This window comes from Neltuma alba, unplaced genomic scaffold (assembly GCF_004799145.2).
Source record: "Neltuma alba isolate B1F8T4 unplaced genomic scaffold, ASM479914v2 tig00012766_pilon, whole genome shotgun sequence".
NCBI classification, from domain to species: domain Eukaryota; kingdom Viridiplantae; phylum Streptophyta; class Magnoliopsida; order Fabales; family Fabaceae; genus Neltuma; species Neltuma alba.
In genome coordinates this window covers 72,310-82,388 of record NW_021637176.1, presented here as the reverse complement: position 1 = coordinate 82,388, position 10,079 = coordinate 72,310, and the positions used below count along the sequence as shown (strand labels likewise).

The 10,079-nt window shown below is 34.7% G+C and overlaps 1 pseudogene; it reads right to left on the bottom strand.

Annotated features, from left to right (window-relative positions):
- Positions 1–6,414: 6,414 nt before the first annotated feature.
- On the bottom strand, positions 6,415–9,232 carry LOC114730823 (receptor-like protein kinase FERONIA; annotated as a pseudogene).
- Between the last annotated feature and the right edge of the window lie 847 nt (positions 9,233–10,079).

Here is a 10,079-nt window from a genome sequence, read left to right as displayed (position 1 = left end):
AAAAAATAAAAATTAAAAAAAAAGAATGGGCCCATATCCAAACGATGAGCAAGACGACCCATAATCCGGGACCTTCAACTAATCACGTGCCTGTTTGGGTTAGCATTTGTCAGCCCAAACATGACTTAAATTTGAAGATAAGCTCGATCGAAGATTTGATGGTGTTTGACAGGACTTATAATATATTGGATTTGTTGGATTTTAAACCCCCTCAACCGCGCGAGGGAGCTTATTTTTCAACATGAAGAGCTTATAGATAGATGACCCGTTGAGGGGGAGCTTATTTTTCAACATGAAGAGCTTATAGATAGATGACCGTTCAGCAGGCATGTCAGTTTTATTTTTCTCTCCCATCTGCCATTTTATTCCCTCGTGAGGTCACTTCTTTTCTTTTACCCAGACCCCTCACCCATGGGCTCTGCCAATCCCACTTCTTTTTTTTTTTTTTTAACCCAGACCTCTCACCCACGTGATGTCAATTCATTTTTTTTATTTATGTTTCATTTTATATTTAAAATATTTTTTATGATTTTTTAAAGTTTTAAAATTTAATTAACTTATTAAATTACATTTCTTCATATTAAATTATTTTAAATTTATTATATTATGTAAAATTATTTTTTTAATCATGTTTTATTATTTATTAAAACTCATATCTATTTTGGTCATTTTACAGCCAAACTTATTTTTACTCAATCATAATTCAAACAATTTTTTACCAATATCACCTTTATAAGTTAACTTTTCTAAATTTCAATTCAAACACAATTCAACTTATTCAATTTAATTTTTACCTAATCTTATTTTTTAAAAAATCAAATTGGAAATAAACTGTTTTTTTCACGTCAATCTAAACTGACCCCACATCGCGCCAGAAGAAAACAAATTAAAGACGGAATCTTCACCGCTTCAATTTGTCAACCTGCTGCAGTTTGATTCACTCCGTTATCCATCTCTACTAGTGAAACCTACTTGTCTTCCTCCATATTTGTCGCTTTCCAGATCAGAGCCCTTCCCTTGCTCTTTCCTTCAATTTCGGCCACGTCAAGCCTCACTTCCTCTGTGCCTTCTCAAACAGTAATCTCTTCATTTACTTGCCACCGCAGAAACAAAGGGAGAGGAAAAAGAAAACCATTTTCTTAATGCTAATGATAATGGAGTGCACACATCTTCTTACCAAATTAAGATAAATATGTTCTTCAGTTCTATTCATTAGTTTGATCTGAATATTTTCTGTGTTTAACATTTTTCCTTTGCAACTTGCTTGGAAGATGCAATAAACTTTGGAATTTTTTTTGGGGGGGGGGGGTGGACTCGCGATGTTTTCCTGTATGATAATGGCGCATGCAATTAATAACTTGTGATCGGAAAACAATGTGGATCGAGAAGTCAGCTTTATCTTCCTTCTTTCCTGTTCACACGGACAATTTTATTATTATTATTTATTTTAGGGATAATTAATATATGAGTCCTTATAGTTTCAACTGGTTTTTAATTAGGTCCCTATAATTTTTTTTCTTTTTATCAAGTCCTTATACTTTCATATATTTTTAATCAAGTCTTTATAATTTTTTTCTTTTTATCAGGTCCTTATTATTTTACTTTGTTTTTAATTAGGTCCTTGTAGTTTTTATTTTTTATTTTACAAATAATAACATTTTAAAAATAATAAATTATTGTAACAATCTTATGTTAATATTCTTTTAAATTTTTAGTTAAACAAATATATTATTTGTTTTCAATTCACATTTTTATAATTATAAAATTCAAATTATAATAATAAATTTTTCTAAAATTAAAATATGATTATAAATAATTTATATTTAAGTATAATTATTATTCTGATTATTTATTAATTACTAAATTATTATATTAATTATTTTTTCCAATTATATAATTATAAATTTAAAAATGAAATTAATTTTAAAGAATAAAGTTAATAAATAATTTTTCAAAAACTACAAAGCACCTAATTAAAAAATAAGTGAAACTATAAGGATCTGATAAAAAGAAAAAAAATAGAAAGACCTAATTAAAAACACACGAAAATAAAAGGAGCTGATAAAAAGAAAAAATTTTATAAGGACCTAATTAAAAATCAAATGAAACTATAAGGACCTGGAGATTAATGATCCCTTTATTTTAAAAAATTTATGGCCACAATTACGTCAGATGCATATTTTGAAAAGTCAAAAACTTGTGTACATATTTCCGATGGGATAATAACATGTGCAACTTGTAAATACTTTTCATTCATGTGGAACTTCCGACAAAGGGAAAATGACAAGTAAAAAGGTTGAAAATTATAATTTTCTAGATCAAGCACTTAACATTTCAAAATATTTTATAAATATAGTCAAATAACTAAAATACTCTATATCAAAAAATTTATTAACAGTTCTGAACTGATGATGACAAGTATTAAATAGTAAATGATAATAAACGTACTGGTAATAACAAGTTATTTATTAAGAAGTTATAAACGGATGATAACAAGTGTTAAACAGTCAAAGACAAAAAATATAGTGATAATGACAAATTTGATAACTTTTTTAAACATTTTAGTCATTTAACTATTTTTATAAAATACCAAATTAGGCATAACTATCGTTCTTGACATTTTCAACTCAGAAATGATAATCTCAGGGTTTTTTTCCTGAAATTTTTCCTTGGAGAAATGAAAATAAAAGAAATCCAAAAATCACTACCGACCCTTCAAAAGGAAACAAAAGTTGCGGAGGAAAGACACCTCGGCGGAAGCGGCAAAGCCGTCAAAAATCATTATCAAACTATAAATAGAGGAGAATGATTTATATGCAGTGCACACACTACACACGTATATATAGATTGTTATATATTACCTTTGATTTTAATTATAAGACTTCGTTTATAATTTATAAATAATGTCTTATAATCAGGATCGGAGGTAGTGCCTTAGGTATCTGGGTAAAGCTAAATTATTTTATAATTGAGCTAAATATTGAAACGGAGAATTTGTCTCCTAAAAAGTTTCTCCGCCCCTAGCTTCTCAAAATGTAACTATTCCATGTAAAATTAAAATCAATAATAAAAATTGGAGTCATTTTTTAACTGTATATATTATATTACGTGGCTACTTGCTACTTAAAAAAAGATAAGAACAATTTAATAATTAAATAAATGAAATCTCTTGCACTGAAATCTCTTAGGACTTCAAATTAATTTAATAATTTCAAAGAACTTTTTTTTTATTTAATTCTCTTAGGTAGGACTTTATTGCAATTTTTGCATATTTTATAAAGAAACATGTGAGAGGATAGATAGACGCTCAACTTGTGGAAGAACCTAGGAAGATGCAGAAAATAACTGTTATAACCTCTTGACGATCATGATCTTTAATTACTGAATATTCACAAGCCAGCAACTTTAATTGTGGACCAATTTTGCATAAATAAGTTACTAACCGCTTCCTTATTCCTCTCATCGTCCTGAATTTTCTACTTCACAGAATATGTAATTGAAACCACAGGCGGACTCTAATTGAGCTTCACATGACATAACGCCAGAAAGAGAGATTGATAGAATGTGACAGAGACTTAGTGAAGGAGAAAAACTGAATGCTTAACTTAACATACACCTTGTTTTAGGTTTCAAAGTCTGTATCTACTCATTTAGTGAATTTATGAACATTTAACTCTTCTTGTGAGGAATACTCAAGGTTCCTAAATTGGTTAGTTAGGTTTGCTAACGGTAAAAAGTAGAAAAGTAAAATCAAGATTAAATAAGTTTCCGGTCGTACTTAGTTTTAAGAACTTGCAACACTTGGCAGACGACTGGCGATGATGTGGACACGTGGCATAGGCAATATGGCATGTGATATGGCAACACTTGGCGGATGACTAGCAATGATGTAGTGGCAGCCGAAGTAGTCTTATTTTTTACGACGACACTTTTAGCCACGACAAAAGGGTCTTTAGAGGCAGTAAGAGCCATTCAGCGGCAATAGCGGCGACTTTTGTGCCACTAAAACTATATTTTCAGCAGCAACTCACTTTGTCTTATCACATTGAAAGTCAATTTTTTTATAGTGTAATCACATGCTAGATGTTGCGAACCTGCTAACCGAGTTTCAACTCGATCCAACACTTAACCCAAATGTCTATTTACGAAAATTGTCATGTGAAGATGTGAAAATGACTTTATCTTTTCTTCTCTCTTCAAATGGCTGCTCCTGCTCTCAAAATGAAACCTTAAATTTTAACCCTAATCTACCCCCTCCCCACTTTAATAAGTGAGATTCAAGTGATACTTCAAATATTAGGCTTTTCCCTATATAAAAAGGCAGCCCAACCCCAACAATTTAAACATTCAAAATAATAAATAGAACAAAAGCACAAAGAGCCACACTGAGTGCCATGTACTTTTCGTGCTACTTGCTTGGAAGGTGCAAGCTTTTTGAATCAGTCAATGATGTGACATCAAAAATGGAAAGGTAGTTCCCATGGAGCCATCCATTAGAATTTGTTTGGTTGGAGGGGAGGGGAGGGGAGGGGAGCCCCTCCCCTCATTTGGTTAAAAATTTTGAAGGGGAGGAGAGCTAAAATGTCCCCTCCCTCCATTTTGGCTCCCCTCCAAATTGGGGGTTTTTGGAGGGGAGCCAAATTTTTGGACCATTATGTCCTTATAATTTTTTTAATATTCCACTTCTACCCATAAAATATATTATTATAATATTTATTTCAAATAAAAAATATATTACCCTAAGTAAAAAAAATAAAAAATATATACATTATTATAATTAAAAATATATTATAAAAAATTATTTAAATAAAAAATTATAATATTATAAAATTAATTTTTTTATAAATATATTATTTATTAAATATATTTTAAAGCTGGAAAAAAAGATAGCCTAAAGAGCATAAAATTTCATTTTTCTTAGAGCATATAAAATTTGTTAATTTGATTATTTTAAATATATTTTTATATTAATTAGAATAAAAAATTACTGTACTAATTTTTTAATACACATATTAATATGATAAGACTGAATTTTTATTAAATTATATGATTTAAATTAAGATGTAAATTAATTTATATAATATATCAATAAAAAACATAAACTAATATGTAAGGGTAAAATAGTAAATTGATTATTACTATCACTCCTCTCCCCTCCTTGAACCAAACAAGTGATTATTAAATATCCTCTCCTCCCCTCCTTTTTAATCAAACCAAACAAGGTGAGGATGAAACCTCCCCCTCCCTCCCCTACCCCTCCCTCCCCTATCCTCCCCTCAAACCAAACAAGCCCTAACAGTTACACGCACACAGATTTTTTAATTAAAAAGATAAATATCAAAGGTCTAAAATTATAAATGGGTTTGGATACATAACTTTTGATTTGCAGGAAAACCTTCGTTTCAACAAAAATATATGATTTTTGCCTAGATACGCTCAATCTGTAATTAAGAATGGGGTCCTTGTAGTTAAATCGATCCATAAAACCATGAGATACCACTTTGTTTCGAGTCTTTGTAGAAAAATATAACTTATGAAAGATCAACCATGCACTTTCATATTAACATGTGTGGGCGTTTTTTTATTATATGAGTTGGTTTCAAAGTTTCGTGTGTTTGGGGTCAAAAGGAAATATTTTCTTAGTTGACGGAAGAAAATAAAACCACTTTTAGTCAAAGATTCAACCCCAAGAGAAGGATCGACGTGGACGATCAACCAACCATGTATGTCCGGTTCCCTCCTTGACGATGAGAACTGAGAACAGATTCACCTCTTTCTTGAACGTTAAAACGAGGTCGGTTCTTAAATATCCTCTCCATGGACTCCTTTCTCGCGGGTTTAGTCTTGAGCCTTGCTTATTGCTGATATAAAATCTAAACCTGCCAACAAAAATTAGTTTACTTGTTATAGAGTCGGTTATCTTGAATTCAAATCTTGTTAATATGAGAGCTTTGCTAACGGGGATCCTTTAAATACTGACTCAGTTTAGAAACATGTTCTAACTTCAGTGAGTGACAACCAACTCATCTGAACTTTTTTTATAGAAGAAAAATCTAAACCTAAAATATAATTTTTAAATAATAAATTTTCTATTTATTAAAATAAAATATATATAAAATAAAATAACATTAAATTTCAACGAGTGGATTACGGATTTTTTTTTTCCCAGCCAGCCGCTGGTTACGAGTAGTCTGAAAAGATTTCGCAGATAATCGAACCCTTGATTTTGCAGTCATATATTATTGAAGACTTGCATGTGCATGTGAGAAGTGTGATCTCATCTCGTAATCATGCGTACTTTTAAAAGTAATTATTTAATTTTCTCCTTGCATACTTTATATTTATACGGATAGAAAATAAAAGTCTAGAGTTGCTGTAACAGACATACGGCAATACTGGACCAAAAAAAAAAATAGACATACAGCAATACAACGACGTCGTTACTATTTGGAAAAGGACGAAATTAAAATTCATCACCTAGCAAATACCACTGGATTACTTCTTCATCGAACCGATGGATGACCCGACTCACAGAAGATCAATCCAAAAACAAAAGATTGGTCTTCCCTGCTTGAACAAGTCAACCTGCTTCCCTTTGATTCGTCACTGCTCGTGAAACCCACTTTACTTTCTCTTTCTTCCACAGTTGTTGTTTTCCTTATCAGAGCCCTTTCCTCGCTCTTTCCTTCAATTTCGCCCTCATCAACCAGAAGCCCCACTTCCTCTGCGCCTTCTTGAAGCTGCAACGCAAACTCTAAGCCCCTCACGACGCCGTTCATTTCCATCTTCCGCCAAACATTTCAGGGCCATGTCGCTGAACGCTTTTAAGCACTCTGGTGTGATACTTTCTACCAGGAACGGATCAACCGTTTGATGAATCACACGGTCGTGATGACATTTTTGAACCCACTCCATCCACTAAACTTAGTTTCTGCTTCTCCACGTTACTTATCAAAGGAGGAGGTCTCCCACACAATACTTCCAGCAATACAACTCCAAAAGAGTAAACGTCAGACTTTTCAGTCAACCTTTGACGTTTGTAGTATTCTGGGTCCAAGTAGCCCATACTTCTACCACCGTGCTTATGTGAGACTTGGACATCCCCGTGGGTCCTATCTTTGATGGTCCAAAATTCGAAACCTTGGCCACCCATTTCTTATCTATTAAGATCTTTGTGGACTTAACATCACGGTGGATTATATTGCGATTCGCACCAGTATGAAGATAGTGAAGTCCACGCGCCACAGCAATCGCCAACCTTTGTCTCCAGGAAAGTGGAGGGTTATCAGAATCATAAATATGGTCACAGAGGGTCCCACGACCCATGAAAATGTAAACGAGGATCATCTCGCTGCCATCGTTGCAAAAACTGACGAGAGGAACTAAATGATTGTGACGAAGCTGAGAGAGCATTTCAATCTCAGTTTGGAACTCACAGAGCCCCTGTTGGGAACCTGGTTTGAGCTGTTTGATGGCCACATAGACTGTTCTATCATCAATATAGCCTTTATAGACATTACCAAATCCTCCAACCCCCACAATGAAAATATCATCGAAGTTACTTGTAGCTAGTTACTTGTGGCTGCTCTTATTTCATCTATAGAAAAGTAGCGACACAAATCCGACGGTAATGATGATGACCCACGGGGTTTGTTTTTCTTGGACGAGTCAACTGATTTTTGTCCCCACCATGAAGATCCTTCCTTGACCGGAGCTCTAATGAATTGCCGGAAAATGAGCAGAACAATAAGAGACAGCACGATGAAACCTGATGTTGCCCCGACGATAATGGGAATTGCCTTTGCTTTGTTTCTGTTCTTCAATGTCTTGGAGGATGTTAGGGGGGCAGGTAGAGGTGGATCAGGATTAGGACCCGCAAGATTATCATTGTAGTCACTTATTTTCAAAATTTCAATACCATTCAATAAAACATCCCTGTAAGTGCTTCTTGCAGTTGGGTGTGGTTGCAACTTAATTGAAAGATTGAGCTTCTTCAAGCTTCCCTTGCCCTGCATCGACGCGGCATAGTCCCTATGAGCAGGAACATTTCTCTGACTCTGAGTCCACAACATTACATCGGCGACAGACTCCACCAAAGCGTCATTTATGAAGATTTGGAAAACTCTGTCTCCAGCTTTTTCAATGTGTTCATCAAACTCGCAAAAATGCAATCTCACCATATAAAAAAACTCTGAGTCAACTTCAAATTCCCAAGTCACATTAAATTTGGACGTTTCTTTCATCCCATAATTTCTGGCAGTCATGTATACTTCATCAGGTGCAAAATAATTTTGATCATCTCTGTAAACTGGATGTAAACCAAAACCTGCTGAAATACTTAGCGGTCGTTGCCTCTCCAAGTAGTCATTATCCTGGTCCCAATAACGATACATGCCTGTGTCTTTATCGGAAGGAATCTGACGTCCGCCAGCATTAGCTCTGTACAGAGTCTCCAGAGCACTGCTGTTCTGGACCGGAAACTGCATGTTTCCATCACTTAGCCGCATAGATTGTTGGTCATCAGGCTTGGTGTAGTACAGAAAGGGGGGCATAGAGATGATCTCAATCCCGTTGACGAAAGCGTAGGCGTTTGGATAAGATTCGTTGGGCGTGAAGGTTATGTTCAGCCTCCGACCTGAGTCAACGTTGACACAGTACTCCCGTACGATGGCTCCTTGTTCTCCGGCAGCATGTTTAAGATAAGCGCTGGCGCCGGAGCCGGAGCCGGCGTTGGCGTCGGCGTTAAGTGAAGGGTCGAAGTCCTTGAGGAGGATGTGGGGCCCTGCTTTGACGGAGAAAAAAGCATCGGAGCGCGGGAAGTTCGGGTTGTAGGAAGATGGATAAAAGTAGAGGCGAATAAACTTTTGGCCGTCCGTCTTCACAGGAAACAAGTAGGAGAATTCGGAGCGAGAGAAGCGTGCGGTGTTATAAGGGATCGGTTTGCCATCTGCGTTGTCGCCTACTGATGACTTATTGCTGTTGGAGAGTTCGATCGGAGAGAATAGATCGGAATCTGTGTCTCCGGTCCAGTTCCGGCCATCTGGAGAAGAGAAATTGCCGGAACCACCGCAGTTGAGTGAGAAATGATCAACAGGATTGTAGGAGGCGACAGTGGAAAGGAGATGGAAGGAGAAGAATAACTGGAAGGTGGCGACGATTGTGGGCGGGTTAGTCACCCTGGACACTGCGGTTTGTCTCTCTCTCATCACGGACTTTGTTTATCTATTCTTTCCAGTTTTCTGGGATTTGAGGAGTTTAAACCTTGAAGAAACAGTTCAAAGCTAAACAAACTTGATGAAATAGACTCGATTTCCCGGAAAGAGAGGCTATTTTATTCACCCAAGCAAGCAATGAGTTACACGGCGGCTTTGACTTTTCAAAGCCACTTGCCTCGTCACTTCCAACTCAAACTACATCGCGCGCCAAAACATAACACGCACGCACGCACGCACAATATGTGTCCGTTTGGATAGCTTATTAAAAAAGTAGTTTATGGATAAGTAAAGTGAGGTAAAAGTTAAATTGAATAAACTGAATTATGTTTAGATTGGAATTCAGAAAAGCTAGTTTATAAAAGTAAAATTGATAAAAAGTTGTTTGAATTATAATTGAGTAAAAGTAAGTCTGGTTATAAAATGATCAAAATGAGTATGAGTTTTAATAAATACGAAAGATGATAAAAAAAATTTGTATAATATAATGAATTTAAATTAATTTAATATAAAAAAAGTGAAATTTTAATATGTGATTTAAATTTTAAAATTTTAAAAATAAAAAAAATATTTTAAAAACGAAGCTCCTTATGTGGCAAAGTAACGAGCTTTTACGTTAATCTGAGAGAGGTCATGGGTGATGAAAGCTTGATTAAAAAAAAAACAAAGTGAATAGGGAATAATGGTAGAAGTGAGAGAAAAAAAGCTCTAGCAGAAAATCAGAAAATTGGCCCTGACACATCATGGAACCAGTTTCCCTGTCAAGCGGTTGGTGAGCACCATGTGCTCATCACCTAAACGCTCTGTTTTCATAATGAAGAGAGAAATCTTGGCCATTGATTGCATAATAATCCTAACCATCCAATT